At 49.0% G+C, this 12,471-nt stretch overlaps 1 pseudogene; it reads left to right on the forward strand.

The window, feature by feature from the left end:
- Positions 1-11,398: 11,398 nt before the first annotated feature.
- LOC141268004 (5S ribosomal RNA) lies at positions 11,399-11,518 on the forward strand (annotated as a pseudogene).
- The last annotated feature ends 953 nt before the right edge of the window (positions 11,519-12,471 follow it).

Genomic DNA, 12,471 nt, shown 5'->3' on the forward strand with positions numbered 1-12,471 from the left:
TCACCGCTCCGGCGGTTATAGCATGCTCTGACTCCTTTGCTCACCGCTCCGGCGGTTCTAGCCTGCTCTGACTCCTTTGCTCACCGCTCTGGCGGTTCTAGCCTGCTCTGACTCCTTTGCTCACCGCTCCGGCGGTTCTAGCCTGCTCTGACTCCTTTGCTCACCGCTCCGGCGGTTCTAGCCTGCTCTGACTGCTTTGCTCACCGCTCCGGCGGTTCTAGCCTGCTCTGACTCCTTTGCTCACCGTTCCGGCGGTTCTAGCCTGCTCTGACTCCTTTGCTCACCGCTCCGGCGGTTCTAGCCTGCTCTGACTCCTTTGCTCACCGCTCTGGCGGTTCTAGCCTGCTCTGACTCCTTTGCTCACCGCTCTGGCGGTTCTAGCCTGCTCTGACTCCTTTGCTCACCGCTCCGGCGGTTCTAGCCTGCTCTGACTCCTTTGCTCACCGCTCCGGCGGTTCTAGCCTGCTCTGACTCCTTTGCTCACCGCTCCGGCGGTTCTAGCCTGCTCTGACTCCTTTGCTCACCGCTCCGGCGGTTCTAGCCTGCTCTGACTCCTTTGCTCACCGCTCCGGCGGTTCTAGCCTGCTCTGACTCCTTTGCTCACCGCTCCGGCGGTTCTAGCCTGCTCTGACTCCTTTGCTCGCTGCTCCGGCAGCCTTGCTCCGCTCAGACCCTTTTGCTCACTGCTCCGGCAGTCTCGCTCCGCTCTTATCCTTTTGCTCACTGATCCGGCAGTCTTGCTCCACTCTTGCTCACCGCTCCAGGCGGTCTCGTCCTGCTTTACTCTTGCTCACTGCTCCGGCAGTCTCGCTCAGCTCTGATCCTTTGCTCACCGCTCCAGGCGGCCTTGTCCTGCCCTGTTCTCGCTCACCTCTCTGGGCGGCCTCACTCTGCTGTGTTTGTCCGCCACATCTGTGGTTCTGTTCCTGAGTCTCAGTGTGTACTGGGTCCTATCCCGCCAGTGTCCCTACCTGCTAGTGCCTCCCTGTCTGCACTCTAGCTGTGCTTGCCTGTACCCCTCTGCCTGTATTGTTCCTGAGTCCCAGTGTGTACTGGGTCCTATCCCGCCTGTGTTCCTACCTGCTAGTGCCTCCCTGTCTGCACTCTAGCTGTGCTTGCCTGTACCCCCCGGCCTGCATACCCACCTGCCTGCATACCAGTCGTGCCTGCCTATACCCACCAGTCTGTGTGCCAGCCTACCAGTCTGTTGCTGTATTCCCCTGTGTGGGTCAACAGCCGTGTCCGGGGTCTGTCCTGGAGTAGCACCTGGTCCCTCTGCTCGGTTCCTCCTTGGTGCACTGGCGTCGTATGCCGTCGTGCGACCCTGGTCGGATCGGGTGAATACCTAGTTACGCCCCTCCAGGCATTCACTCTCCGGCACGGTCCAGTGGAATCACTACAATCACACGCACACGCCGCTCAGCCCGGGCGTGTGCATAACAGCATGCTCAGGCCATGGTTCCCGTTGAGCCCCACGGCCTTCGCTCTCTGAGAAGTTTTTCAGCGAATACATGCATTAAAATAAATAAATAAATATTTTTTTTTTCCTTTTTTTCCAGGCGAATTACGCACCCGTCCAGATGGATCTATCTGCTCTCGTTCCCGCGGATCCGCTACGTTATTATGGGGATCCTAGACAAAGTCGTGCATTTGTGGAGCAATGCATGCTACACTTCAAGTTCTACCCTCTATGTTTTCCCACCGATCGGGTTAAGGTGGCATTCATTATGTCTTACCTGGCGGGTGATGCCTTGGAATGGATCAACCCCCTATATGAAACACAGGATCCGATCCTCCTGGACCTAATGGCCTTCCTGGTGGCCTTTCTAATGGTCTTCGATGATCCTAACCCGGAGGCTCCTGCTGAAGCTTCACTTCCCAATATCCCGGAGCAGCCCCAATGGGTAATGTGTGTGGGTAGCGCAATAGTCCTCCAGCCCAATAAGACTACTGCCCACCCAGAATCCTCACAGGGTGACTACGCTTTCTGGAATACTTCTCCCAACCTCAAGAGGCAGTCCAGACGTGCTAGACGTAGAGGCAAGCCGTCACGCCAGGGTCTGTCCTCCCTGAGACCTCCTGACCCCAACCTTGAAGTCCCTACTGAAGCTTCATCTCCCTGTATCCCGGAGAAGCCCCAACGGGTAATGTGCGTGGGTAGTGCACCAGTTCTCCTGCCCGAAGAGACTTCTGCCCATCCAGACTCCACACAGGAGAACTTCCTGCACCCGGCATCAGATGCTTCACCCACTTTAACCGGTGTGCATGTCCAAGGATGCTCCAAAGCTGTGGTTACCTCAGAGTCTGTGCACCTCTACTACCTGGCGGAGGACCCCCTGTTGCCTCCTGAATCCTCCGGGATACCACTCGATGACAAATGGAGAGAGAATTCTCTACACCCGGTACTCGATACTTTGTCCGCTTCGTCCTGTGAGCCTGACAATGGGTACCCCAAAGTGGTAGTTACCCCCGAGTCTCTACACCCCTCCGACCAGGCGGAGGACCTCCAGTTGTCTCCTGAACCCTTCGGGGTGCTACCTGGTAGCGAAAGGACAGAGACTCTCCTATACTCTGTACCTGATACCTCGCTCGCTTCGTTCAGTGAGTCCAACCTAGTGTACTCCGAAGCAGAGGTTACTCCCGAGTCTCTACACCCCTCCGACCAGGCGGAGGACCTCCAGTTGTCTCCTGAACCCTTCGGGTTGCTACCTGGTAGCGAAAGGACAGAGACTCTCCTATACTCTGTACCTGATACCTCGCTCGCTTCGTCCAGTGAGTCCAACCTAGTGTACTCTGAAGCAGTGGTTACTCCCGAGTCTCTACTCTCCTCTGACCAGGCGGAGGACCTCCAGTTGTCTCCAGAACCCTTCGGGGTGCCACCTGGTGGTAAATGGACAGAGACTTTCCTATATCCTGGATCTGATACCTCGCTTGCTTCGTCCAGTGAGTCCGACCTAGTGTACTCTGAAGCAGAGGTTACCCGTGAGTCTCTACACCCCTCTGACCAGGCGGAGGACCGCCAGTTGTCTCCAGAACCCTTCGGGGTGCCACCTGGTGGAGAATGGACAGAGACTTTCCTATACTCGGTACCCGATACCTCGCCTGCTTCGTCCAGTGAGTCCGACCTAGTGTACTCTGAAGCAGATGTTTTCTCTGAGCCTCTGCACTCTTCTGACCCGGCGGAGGACCTCCAGTTGTTTCCTGAATCCTCCGGGGTACCACCAGAAAACAAAGAGACAGTGACTTTTCCTCATTATGTACCTGATAACCCGTCTATTTCTTCCTGTGAGCTTGACAAGATGTACCTCGAAGCAGAGATTACCCCCAAGTCTCTGTCCCCCTCCAACCCGGTGGAGGACTTCCAGTTGTCTCCTGTACCCTCTGGGGTGCCACCTGAAAATATGTGGAGAGAGACTTCCTTGTGTGCTGTTCCTGGTACTCCACCCGTTTCGTCTGTTGCTAAGGGTGGCTGGATGGGAGGTAGCATCCTAGCTACCCAGAGGAGACCAGTATTTCCGGTGGACAGTGGAAGTGATCTCTTCGAAGTGAAGAATTGGCCCTCGAATTCCCTGCGGAAGATTCTGGCAGGCCTGAAGAAGAGGGGGCGTAAGGGGGGTGGTACTGTAACATACCTGGCGGCGTCCTTGCATAGTGGTCCAACTCCCACTGTGCAAGAGCGCGCACTTGATCTCCTGTCCAGAATGTCTCTCTGGCTTCCCTCCATGCTGTCTGTTTGTGTCTGTTTCTGCTGCTTAAGGGCGGCACCCGATCACTTCCTGCTTTTTGTACCTGCTGTGGGTCACACCCCTTGTGCGTCCTCAGCCTATTGCTGTCTGTCACCTGGTATATAGCTCAGCTGCTCCCATCTATCCCTGCCTGAGCATAGTGTTTCTTTCAGTGTGTGCTTGCACTCTGAAGGTGCCAGGTCCCGTTCTGTGTTCTCTTTTCTGCCTATCCTGGAGGCTGCATTTCCAGGCCTGTCTGAAAACGCTCCTAGCCTGTTCCTCCTGCCTTCTAGGGGCCGATTACCTAGACCTGTTCCTGTATCTTGTCTGACCTGTCTGAACACGCTCCTAGCCTGTTCCTCCCGCCCTCTAGGGGCCGATTACCTAGACCCGCTCCTGTATCTTGTCTGTCCTGTCTGAACACGCTCCTTGCCTGTTCGTCCTGCCTCTCTGGGGGCCGTATTCCCAGACCCGCTCCTGTATTTTGCTGCAGTGTCGGTCTCCTCCGTACACTCAGTTCCAGTCTGAACTCTCTCCTATCCTTTACCTGTTTTGCCGCTATGTCCGTTCCCTTCCTTTTTCTGCAGAGTCTGAACTCTTACCTAACTCCTGCTTGTTGTCTCTGTACTCCCGTTTGTGAGTTTGTGGTCCACTCGCTACTTGTCTGCAAGTACTCTGTGAGTATCTGGCTATGCCTTTCCCTTCCTGTCTGTTCCGTGTGAACAGAGCCCTGTCCCCCCTGCTCAGCCTTGCCAGCTCTGACTCCTTTGCTCACCGCTCCGGCGGTTCTAGCCTGCTCTGACTCCTTTGCTCACCGCTCCGGCGGTTCTAGCCTGCTCTGACTCCTTTGCTCACCGCTCCGGCGGTTCTAGCCTGCTCTGACTCTTTTGCTCACCGCTCCGGCGGTTCTAGCCTGCTCTGACTCCTTTGCTCACCGCTCCGGCGGTTCTAGCCTGCTCTGACTCCTTTGCTCACCGCTCCGGCGGTTCTAGCCTGCTCTGACTCCTTTGCTCACCGCTCCAGCGGTTCTAGCCTGCTCTGACTCCTTTGCTCACCGCTCCGGCGGTTCTAGCCTGCTCTGACTCCTTTGCTCACCGCTCCGGCGGTTCTAGCCTGCTCTGACTCCTTTGCTCACCGCTCCGGCGGTTCTAGCCTGCTCTGACTCCTTTGCTCACCGCTCCGGCGGTTCTAGCCTGCTCTGACTCCTTTGCTCACCGCTCTGGCGGTTCTAGCCTGCTCTGACTCCTTTGCTCACCGCTCCGGCGGTTCTAGCCTGCTCTGACTCCTTTGCTCACCGCTCCGGCGGTTCTAGCCTGCTCTGACTCCTTTGCTCACCGCTCCGGCGGTTCTAGCCTGCTCTGACTCCTTTGCTCACCGCTCCGGCGGTTCTAGCCTGCTCTGACTCCTTTGCTCACCGCTCCGGCGGTTCTAGCCTGCTCTGACTCCTTTGCTCACCGCTCCGGCGGTTCTAGCCTGCTCTGACTCCTTTGCTCGCTGCTCCGGCAGCCTTGCTCCGCTCAGACCCTTTTGCTCTCTGCTCCGGCAGTCTCGCTCCGCTCTTATCCTTTTGCTCACTGCTCCGGCAGTCTTGCTCCACTCTTGCTCACCGCTCCAGGCGGTCTCGTCCTGCTTTACTCTTGCTCACTGCTCTGACAGTCTCGCTCAGCTCTGATCCTTTGCTCACCGCTCCAGGCGGCCTTGTCCTGCCCTGTTCTCGCTCACCTCTCTGGGCGGCCTCACTCTGCTGTGTTTGTCCGCCACATCTGTGGTTCTGTTCCTGAGTCTCAGTGTGTACTGGGTCCTATCCCGCCAGTGTCCCTACCTGCTAGTGCCTCCCTGTCTGCACTCTAGCTGTGCTTGCCTGTACCCCTCTGCCTGTATTGTTCCTGAGTCCCAGTGTGTACTGGGTCCTATCCCGCCTGTGTTCCTACCTGCTAGTGCCTCCCTGTCTGCACTCTAGCTGTGCTTGCCTGTACCCCCCGACCTGCATACCCACCTGCCTGCATACCAGTCGTGCCTGCCTATACCCACCAGTCTGTGTGCCAGCCTACCAGTCTGTTCCTGTATTCCCCTGTGTGGGTCAACAGCCGTGTCCGGGGTCTGTCCTGGAGTAGCACCTGGTCCCTCTGCTCGGTTCCTCCTTGGTGCACTGGCGTCGTATGCCGTCGTGCGACCCTGGTCGGATCGGGTGAATACCTAGTTACGCCCCTCCAGGCATTCACTCTCCGGCACGGTCCAGTGGAATCACTACAATCACACGCACACGCCGCTCAGCCCGGGCGTGTGCATAACAGGCTGGACAGACATCTGTCTGAGATGATCTAGTGAATCCTGCTTTGAGCAGGGGGTTGGACCAGATGACCCAGGAGGTCCCTTCCAACTCTACCATTCTATGATTCTATGATTCTATTTCTTTGAATATTCCCCAAGTACATATTATATAATATGAGAGTAAGTCACTGGAATTTCAGACACTTGAAAAAACTCTTGTCTTAGATTCTTTTTTCACTGGCTGCCCGGTCTTAAGTTACATCAGTTGAAAATGGAATGAATGGGATCCTATACTATTAGCTCAAAGTTCAAAGGCCACAGCTGTCACACGTCATGCTGTAAAGCTACTTTAATTTGCACGAACACTTCATGCACAGAAAATATTAACAACACAAAAGAATTAATAAGTATTACATATATATTATAGTTCAACTAGATATATTGTTATTATTTTAAAATGTTATACACATAAAATCATGCAATTTTTTCACTTCCTGTGTGAATAAAGAAATAAATCCATTTTAGAGTTCTTTGATCAAATCCTGCTTTGGAATGAAAACTCTAAGGAAATATAAGAAAATAAAATTAAATATCAAATTCATACAGAAACAGAATTATTTAAATATCTTATACATATATTGGTTGGTTCTAATGTAATTCAAAATATTGCTACTTAAATTTATATACAGTACAGACCAAAAGTTTGGACACACCTTCTCATTTAAAGATTTTTCTGTATTTTCATGACTTTGAAAATTGTACATTCACACTGAAGGCATCAAAACTATGAATTAACACATGTGGAATTATATACTTAACAAAAAAGTGTGAAACAACTGAAAATATGTCTTATATTCTAGGTTCTTCAAAGTAGCCACCTTTTGCTTTGATGACTGCTTTGCACACTCTTGTCATTCTCTTGATGAGCTTCAAGAAGTAGTCACCGGAAATGGTTTTCACTTCACAGGTGTGCCCTGTTAGGTTTAATAAGTGGGATTTCTTGCCTTATAAATGGGGTTGGGACCATCAGTTGTGTTGTGCAGAAGTCTGGTGGATACACATCTGATAGTCCTACTGAATAGACTGTTAGAATTTGTATTATGGCAAGAAAAAAGCAGCTTAGTAAAGAAAAACGAGTGGCCATCATTGCTTTAAGAAATTAAGGTCAGTCAGTCCGAAAAATTGGGCAAACTTTGAAAGTGTCCCCAAGTGCAGTTGCAAAAACCATAAAGTGCTACAAAGAAACTGGCTCACATGAGGATCGCCCCAGGAAAGGAAGACCAAGAGTCACCTCTGCTTCTGAGGATAAGTTTATCCGAGTCACCAGCCTCAGAAATCGCAGGTTAACAGCAGCTCAGATTAGAGACCAGGTCAATGCCACACAGAGTTCTAGCAGCAGACACATCTCTACAACTGGTAAGAGGAGACTTTGTGCAGCAGGCCTTCATCGTAAAATAGCTGCTAGGAAACCACTGCTAATGACAGGCAACAAGCAGAAGAGACTTGTTTGGGCTAAAGAACTCAAGGAATGGACATTAGACCAGTGGAAATCTGTGCTTTGGTCTGATGAGTCCAAATTTGAGATCTTTGGTTCCAACCACCGTGTCTTTGTACGACGCAGAAAAGGTGAACGGATGGACTCTACATGCCTGGTTCCCACCGTGAAGCATGGAGGAGGAGGTGTGATGGTGTGGGGGTGCTTTGCTGGTGACACTGTTGGGGATTCAAAATTGAAGGCATACTGAACCAGCATGGCTACCACAGCATCTTGCAGCGGCATGCTATTCCATCCGGTTTGCGTTTAGTTGGACCATCATTTATTTTTCAACAGGACAATGACCCCAAACACACCTCCAGGCTGTGTAAGGGCTATTTGACCAAGAGGGAGAGTGATTGGGTGCTACGTCAGATGACCTGGCCTCCACAGTCACCAGACCTGAACCCAATCGAGATGGTATGGGATGAGCTGGACCGCAGAGTGAAGGCAAAAGGGCCAACAAGTGCTAAACATCTCTGGGAACTCCTTCAAGATTGTTGTAAGACCACTTCCGGTGACTACCTCTTGAAGCTCATCAAGAGAATGCCAAGAGTGTGCAAAGCAGTCATCAAAGCAAAAGGTGGCTACTTTGAAGAACCTAGAATATAAGACATATTTTCAGTTGTTTCACACTTTTTTGTTAAGTATATAATTCCACATGTGTTAATTCATAGTTTTGATGCCTTCAGTGTGAATGTACAATTTTCAAAGTCATGAAAATACAGAAAAATCTTTAAATGAGAAGGTGTGTCCAAACTTTTGGTCTGTACTGTATATGAAGTTCTAATTTATTAATTAATATATATATATATATATATATATTTTATAAACGTATATATAAATACAATTATACACAATCTCTACTTAGACAAGTATATATATATATATATATATATATATATATATATATATATGAACTATTAGAAACTATGTAACTACAATTTTACTGTATAAGATTATAAATAAATATTGAGACATTGTATTACATTTTGATACAACATTATAATTACAGTTTTTCCTTAGCCACTCCCTAAACCAAATCTTCTGTCTCTCTCAAATATCTCAAGGAACGCCCAATTTAGGAAAGACATTTTTCTATCCTTCAAAACCTCAGAGAACTGCCTGTTCTTCTGTCCACATTCCATGACGTCACTGTGAGTTGGTCGTCTCACCTGTCTCTGTCCATCAGTTTCAGCCATTTTCCTTTTTAGAGAATCACAGTTCTGACTGAGAATTAACTCATTCTGTGGAGAGATGGATCTTTGCACTGGCTGATATGGCTTATAACATATATGAAATCTTCTGCGTATTTGATAGAGTTCACTATGGGGATGACTCAGTCTAGGAGAGTTTGATATTGGCTTTTGGTAAGATTTTACCTTTCCTGGTTTTATAAATTTAGCTTGATTTATTTTCTTTTTACGATTCTCATGTTTTCTAACAAAATCCAGCATCTGCGCACATTCAAATAATGAATTTTTTTGTGATGCCATAACTTGGGAAACTGAATTTAGGAATTTGAATTTTTGTACAAAAGTTGTTATCATATGTTGTACTTTTCCATTTTTGATGAGAGCTTTGTACAACCGTTCAAATATGGACATGAATGTATATGTACATTCCTTCCTACCAATCCTTAATTTCTGCAGATCTTCTATGTTGGGAAAATCCTTTGTGACACAATAAATCAAATATCTTAATCTGTCCGAATCATTTTCCCATCCATTAGGAGAGTCATTTTCACAGGGCATTAAATGTAAACGTCTGGACAATGTCACAGGAATCCATATTTTAAATAATTTATTCCTCTCCTCATTGGATAAATCAAACTTATCAGAGAAGCTCTCAAATGTCTCTGAATTTCTACAGGCATGGATTTTGACATTATATTTTGGCATGATTTTGTATAATTTCAGCAAATTTTTCCTCATTTTAATTTGGAGTTGAGCCTGGGTAATTCCAGAATTCTCTGATATTTTTAGTGGCTCTTGTACGTCCGTTCCTCCTACGTCACTCACGTCTCCTCCCACATCACCTAGTATGTCGGTTTCTCGTATGTCAGTCATGTCTCCTCCCATGTCAGGTTTCTGTATGTCCGTCTCTTGGTCAGACCCAAGGTCACCTTCAGTTACAGACACGTGTCTTACTTCTTGTTCATTTTCCACATTACAGTCAGAATCAGTATCACCGTCTGACACTTCTACACTATTTTCCTGCTAAGAAATCTCTAACACAAGACTATGAAAAAAATCTACCAAATGTAGAATATTTCTCAATTTCTGTTTGTCTCTATTTACCAATTTAGAAGTTAACTGTAAATTCTGCAATTCACATTCTTTGTATAAACTGAGCCACAAAACTTCTATGTCATCTCCTACATTAACTTTGAAATTAATATTACTTTGTATAGCAAAAGAAGAAATTATATCCATATTTTGCTTACCTTAAGATTCCTTGGCTTCTCTTTATCAGCACGTCCTGTCTTCAGTTTGTCTGATTCTTTTCCTGTGTGATTCTGTTCCTTGTTAGTACCTCTGCTTCCTGTCTTTCCTCAGTCTGTAGGTCCTTTCTGCTTCTCGTGACAAACTAGTGAATTTACTGACACGTGAACAACAGCTGTTCAGCTCGTCAGGACTCCCCCCTTGTTCACGGAAGAAATTCACTTACTTAATTTAAAAAACAAAAAAACAGGACTGGCTGGCTCAACATTGTAAAATAATACTCTTCCTGTATTATTTTTTTCTACTGAGGACTTCTCAAAGTATCAATATCACGATATTCTTATAAAAAAATGTATCTATTTATTCTTGGATTGTCCATTAAAAAGAATCAGATTGCAGCAGGTACATACAATAATTAGTTATAAAGTAATTGTCCATTTGTCCATAATTAGCTTAATTGTTGAGATTCACCCATCTTTCCTTGGATCCTGGCTGGTAAATCATGTCTTTGTCCAGCATGTGTCCAGGCCTACATGTCATCTGCTCCTCAGCATGAAGATTCTGTGTCTTGTGGGGTGGGCAGAGCACACTTTCTGTACCATGGGCTTTTATAGCCAGTCGTATGGACACCTGTTCTACATATGGTAGTGAACCAAAAATACACACACAAATAGCGCATGTCAACTAGACACGATGGCTGAGGCATAGAAATCAGAAAAATGATTATCGATTAACATTCCAAATGAATTTCCATAATTAACCATTTAACAGAGACCGCCTGGGAATGCCAGGTGCTGTAGGCTTTTGCTTTTTCCTTCCTTCCACCAGCAGGGGGCACTCTCTTCTATGCCTTTTCTCCATTCCCTTTCACAAGTGCACACATTCATTCTTTTTTCTTTTTTTCATTTGCTTTCTCTCTTGCGCTATTTCATCTCTGCAAAATACCAGCATCCTTCTGATCACCTTGGGCCTCCAGCATTGTTGCTTATTTACTTTTAATACTAGGCTCCTTTTCACCAGGACCAGCATCTCCCGGGTGGCTGAAGGCAACCACCGGTAACCCCAAGCAGAAGACCTTTGCAGGCAACACGACCCTCCCCCCTGAAGAGCAGCTCAAAGTCACTGGCAACCATCTCACCCTCTTCCTTCATTCACCCCTGGACGTCTCGCTCCGCCCCCAAGTTACTTGTCCAGCTTGCTCTTTCTGTCACATTACCGCGATGAAGGGTTTAGCCTGCAGGAGACCCTGTCCCAAGCCATTTTTGAAGACACCTGATGCGGCGGGTGAATCACTGCTAAACAAACCACACCTGTATGGACGGCACAGCCTTTGCATGGACCCTTCGGAGCCCGCCCCGTCACGGCCAGATTGCTCGCCACCAAGCGATCCTGAGAAAGGCTGGCCGGGCGATGGATCAAGCAGCGTCTACTGGCCAAACCACCTTGGATATGCCCGATCTCGTCTGATCTCGGAAGCAAAACAGGGCTGGGCTCGGACAGTACTTGAATGGGAGACCTCCTGGGAACACCGGGTGCTGTAGACCATTTTGATGACGTTTTGCCCTACTGCCCAGCTCGGCTAGCATGGAACGGCGCCTTGCCGGACACCGACCTTAAGTAACTTAGATGATGGAAGCCCCAAGGCCTCTGAGCCAGTTGGCAGCTAAGTACGCTACCCTGCCGCCTTCACGCAGGCCTGACACCGAGCTCCTTGCCACGGCTAGGAGTGCTTATTGACTCCACAGCTCGCCGTGTGGAAATGATGGCCTTAAAAGCACTCGGGGCCGTGAAGGGGCCAGGCTTTCAGCAGGTGCCCAGGGAAGGTTTTGGATGCCGGCCGCCTAGCGAGGGCCAGCAGAAGTAACATGTTTCTCTGCAAAGAAGCTTGTGTAACCAAGCCAGACGGCTGCCAAAGAGCTAACCTCAGTGCAAGGAAGGCAAGGAAGGTGCGGAAGGAATTGGGGAGGGGGGGGTGATTCCTGATAGGGCCCTGAAATCATAAAACAGGCAGGAGAGTCTGACGCATGGTGACGTAGAGGTTGTAGGGGCAGATAGGGGGTGTTGTCACGTGCGAGCACGTGTGCATGCTGGCTTGTGTGTGAGAGTGCGCTTCCTAGGTGTGGCACGCTGCAGACAGTCAAAGGGATTGTTCCCTTTCATTAAAAGTTAATCCCCGGCTGCAGGCTATTAGAAAGCAACTAACCGCGCTCTACTTACCCTACCCAGGTCTACCGGTTAATCTCGCCTCTGCTCCCGGCCTGTGGCATTGGCTGTGAAGCTGACGTTCCGTCGACAGCGCTGCAGCCGATCAGTGAGCTCAGCGGCTCTGAGTGGGGCCTTCTGTCTACAAGACCTTTTAAGGAAGCCAGCAAAAAAATTGAAGAGAAGGGAAAGCACAAAAAGACCTGGTCTTGCTGAGCACTGGAAAGGGCAGCCGGCAGCCAGACTTCAAAGTAGAAGAGCAGCAAGTGAGAGGCTTGTCTGTGCCTTCAAAGTA

The sequence above is a fragment of the Phyllobates terribilis genome, unplaced genomic scaffold (genome assembly GCF_046119375.1).
Source record: "Phyllobates terribilis strain yellow unplaced genomic scaffold, ASM4611937v1 Scaffold_4__5_contigs__length_816908805, whole genome shotgun sequence".
NCBI lineage: Eukaryota > Metazoa > Chordata > Amphibia > Anura > Dendrobatidae > Phyllobates > Phyllobates terribilis.